The sequence below is a fragment of the Spinacia oleracea genome, chromosome 3 (assembly GCF_020520425.1).
Source record: "Spinacia oleracea cultivar Varoflay chromosome 3, BTI_SOV_V1, whole genome shotgun sequence".
Lineage (NCBI taxonomy): Eukaryota > Viridiplantae > Streptophyta > Magnoliopsida > Caryophyllales > Amaranthaceae > Spinacia > Spinacia oleracea.
In genome coordinates, this window is record NC_079489.1 from 5,162,278 (window position 1) to 5,167,113 (window position 4,836).

The following is a 4,836-nucleotide window of genomic DNA, read 5'->3' on the forward strand; positions in this document are numbered from 1 at the left end:
CATAATCATTTAGCATAGTTTAGATGCATACTCTTTGTTGCGTGCCTTCCCTAGCTGCGCCCGAACCGAACAAGAACAAGTCTTTAGGACTCCAAGTGTCGTCCCTCCGTAGATAGTCCACAGCACGTCCGGATCCGCCTTAAGATTGACCAACTAGAATCGCCCTTAAGGTTCTAATATTTTCGGTTAGGTAGGCAAGAATATTGGCTGATTTTTCTGCTTAAAAATCTTAGTTTTGAATACTTAAAACTTGTGTATAAATAATGACCCCTAGGCCTTTATTTATAGAGTTATGGAAAAGGAATCGTAATCCTAGTAGGATACGAATTAATTGAAATTAGAATCCTACATGAATTCTATTTAATTAATTTATCCAATTAGGAATAGAAATTTAATCATACACTAACTCTTGTAGATTTAGGAATCACGCATGAGCACAAACTCACACACACACGGCAGCCACAAGGGCTGCCCATGCGCGTGCGAGCAGCAGCCCACGCAGCGCGGCCCACGCATCCGTGGCCTTGGCGCGCGCTGGGCCTGCCTTGCGGTAGGCCTGGGCGCTGCCTTGGCTGGGCTTGTGGCGTGCGTGCTTGCTGGGCGATGGCCCGGCTTCGTGCTGGGCCTTCGTCCGGCAGGCCTCGTCCGATGCTAATTCGTACGATACGCTTCCGATTAAATTTCCAGTTCCGGAATTTATTTCCGATACGAACAATATTTAATATTTCCGATTCCGGAATTAATTTCCGTTTCGAACAAATATTTAATATTTCCGTTTCCGGAATTATTTTCCGATTCCGGTAATATTTCCGATTCTGACAATATTTCCGTTTCCGGCAATATTTCCGATTCTGGTAATATTTCCATTTCCAATAATATTTTCCGATACGTACCATGTTTCCGTTTCCGGCAACATCTACGACTTGGATAATATTCATATTTCCGATACGATCCATATTTCCGTTTCCGGCAATATCATCGTTTCCGGAGTATTCATTTCTTGCCTGTGACGATCTTAGCTCCCACTGAAACCAAGATCCGTCGGTTCCGAATATTCATAGATGGAGTATTTAATGCCATTAAATACTTGATCCGTTTACGTACTATTTGTGTGACCCTACGGGTTCAGTCAAGAGTAAGCTGTGGATTAATATCATTAATTCCACTTGAACTGAAGCGGCCTCTAGCTAGGCATTCAGCTCACTTGATCTCACTGAATTATTAACTTGTTAATTAATACTGAACCGCATTTATTAGACTTAACATAGAATGCATACTTGGACCAAGGGCATTATTTCCTTCAGTCTCCCACTTGTCCTTAGGGACAAGTGTGCATTTCCTAATTCCTTTGTCGCTCGATGCTTGCTCTTGAACATAAGGTAAGAGTTGTCATCCTTATTATGTCCAGAGGTGTTCCTCGGTTTCAGAGTTCAACTGATCAAATAAACAGATAATCATAGCCTATGATTCATCCGAGCACGGCCATGCATTTCACAGTTTCTAGCTCTCCGAGTGGCCTTGTACAACTTTTAAGCATCTCATCCCGATTTATGGGAGGACAATCCCAATCTTGCGATCTTGAGATTAGACTTCGTTTGATAGGTGATTACCTGAGCGTTGCCTTTATAGCCTCCTTTTACGGTGCGACGGTTGGTCAACGTCAAAGCAACCAGTTCTCAAACAAGTAATCTCAAATCACTCAGGTATTGAGGATTTAGTGTCTAATAATTTAATGAAATTTACTTATGACAGACTTTCATCTCTTACAGTAAAGTTTCATAGGTCTTGTCCGATACTAGTCTTCCCAAAGTAAGTATCTATGCAAATGATTATGACATTGCCATGTCCACATAGTTCAAGAAACAGAACTACTAGTCATCTTGCATTCTAATCGTCTAACGTTTTCTATGCGTCCAATTTTATAGAAAACTCCGATTAGGGACCATTTTCAACCTTTGACATTCAAGTTCACTTGATAGACATTTCTTAGTCACAGGACTGGTCCTGACAGTCTATCTTGAATATATCGTCAAGTTGAAGGGACTCATCATTTAATAAACCACAAATTAAATGGAAAAATGAATTCCTTTCATTTATTGTGAATGATTAACCAATAATGTTTTACAAAGATTTAAACTCTAAAACTTTAAAACATTAAACAGAGACATCAAAGCCATTCTCCAATATGCTTGATTCCCATAGCTGCAGTGTGCGAGTTGTGCTTCGCTTGCGGCAGAGGTTTAGTTAATGGATCTGATATGTTGTCATCAGTTCCAATTTTGCTTATCTCGACTTCTTTTCTTTCAACGAACTCTCGTAGAAGGTGAAATCTACGAAGTACATGCTTGACTCTCTGGTGGTGTCTAGGCTCTTTTGCCTGTGCAATAGCTCCGTTATTATCACAATACAGGGCTATTGGTCCTTTAATGGAGGGGACTACACCAAGTTCTCCTATGAACTTCCTTAGCCATATAGCTTCCTTTGCTGCTTCATGTGCAGCAATGTACTCCGCTTCAGTTGTAGAATCCGCAATGGTGCTTTGCTTAGCACTTTTCCAGCTTACTGCTCCTCCGTTGAGGCAGAAGACAAACCCAGACTGTGATCTGAAATCATCTTTGTCGGTTTGGAAACTTGCGTCCGTATAGCCTTTAACAATTAATTCATCATCTCCACCATAGACCAGGAAGTCATCTTTGTGCCTTTTCAGGTACTTCAGAATGTTCTTGGCAGCAGTCCAATGCGCCTCTCCTGGGTCTGACTGGTATCTGCTCGTAGCACTGAGTGCGTACGCAACATCCGGGCGTGTACATATCATAGCATACATTATTGAACCAATCAATGATGCATATGGAATCCCATTCATTCGTCTACGCTCATCAAGTGTTTTTGGGCACTGAGTCTTGCTTAGAGTCATTCCATGAGACATGGGTAGGTAGCCTCGCTTGGAGTCCGCCATCTTGAACCTATCAAGCACCTTATTGATATAAGTGCTTTGACTAAGTCCAATCATCTTTTTAGATCTATCTCTGTAAATCTTGATGCCCAATATGTACTGTGCTTCTCCTAGATCCTTCATCGAAAAACATTTCCCAAGCCAAATCTTGACAGAGTTCAACATAGGAATGTCATTTCCGATAAGCAATATGTCGTCGACATATAATACTAGGAAAGCAATTTTGCTCCCACTGACCTTCTTGTATACACAAGATTCGTCCGCGTTCTTGATGAAACCAAAGTCGCTGACTGCTTCATCAAAACGTATATTCCAGCTCCTGGATGCCTGCTTCAATCCGTAGATTGACTTCTTTAGCTTGCATACCTTTTTAGCATTTTTTGGATCCTCAAAACCTTCAGGCTGTGTCATAAACACAGTTTCTGTTAAAACGCCGTTTAAGAAAGCAGTTTTGACATCCATCTGCCATATTTCGTAATCGTAATATGCAGCGATTGCTAACATTATTCGAATAGACTTTAGCATTGCAACTGGTGAAAAGGTTTCATCGTAATCCACACCGTGGACTTGCCTGTAACCTTTTGCAACCAATCTAGCTTTGAAAACTTCAAGTTTCCCATCCTTGTCCTTTTTCAGTTTGAAAACCCATTTGCTTCCAATGGCTTGGTAGCCATCTGGCAAATCGACCAAATCCCATACTTGGTTTTCAGACATGGAGTCTAATTCAGATTGCATGGCTTCTTGCCATTGCTTGGAGCTAGGGCTCGTCATAGCTTGCTTGTAAGTCGCAGGTTCATCACTTTCAAGTAATAGAACGTCATAGCTCTCGTTCGTCAAAATACCCAAGTACCTTTCCGGTTGAGATCTATATCTTTGCGATCTACGCGGGGTAACATTTCTAGATTGACCATGATTCTCACCAGATTCTTCTAAAGATCTCTGAGTTTCATCTTGAATGTCATCTTGAGCATTCTCTAGAGTTTGTTGTTCGACTCGAATTTCTTCGAGGTCTACTTTTCTCCCACTTGTCATTTTGGAAATGTGATCCTTCTCCAAAAAGACACCATCTCGAGCAACAAACACTTTGTTCTCAGATGTATTGTAGAAGTAATACCCCTTTGTTTCCTTTGGATAGCCCACAAGGATACATTTGTCAGATTTTGGATGAAGTTTGTCTGAAATTAATCGTTTGACGTATACTTCACATCCCCAAATCTTAAGAAAAGACACATTTGGAGGCTTTCCAAACCATAATTCGTATGGAGTCTTTTCGACAGCTTTAGACGGAGCTCTATTTATAGTGAGTGCAGCTGTATTTAGTGCATGTCCCCAAAATTCTAATGGAAGTTCGGCCTGACCCATCATTGACCTGACCATGTCTAGCAAGGTTCTGTTCCTCCGTTCTGACACACCGTTCCATTGTGGTGTTCCAGGAGGAGTCAATTCTGATAGAATTCCACATTCTTTCAGATGGTCATCAAATTCATAGCTCAGATATTCACCGCCTCTATCAGACCGCAGTGCCTTGATCTTCTTGCCTAATTGATTCTCTACTTCACTCTGAAATTCCTTGAATTTGTCAAAGGATTCAGACTTATGCTTCATTAGGTAGACATAACCATACCTACTGAAGTCATCAGTGAAAGTGATAAAGTAGCTGAAACCACCTCTAGCATTTGTACTCATTGGTCCACATACATCTGTATGGATTAAACCCAATAGTTCATTTGCTCTTTCTCCAACTTTAGAGAAAGGTTGCTTTGTCATTTTGCCAAGTAAACATGATTCGCATTTACCATAATCCTCTAAGTCAAATGGTTCTAGAATTCCTTCCCTTTGAAGTCTTTCTAAGCGTTTCAAGTTTATATGGCCTAATCGACAAT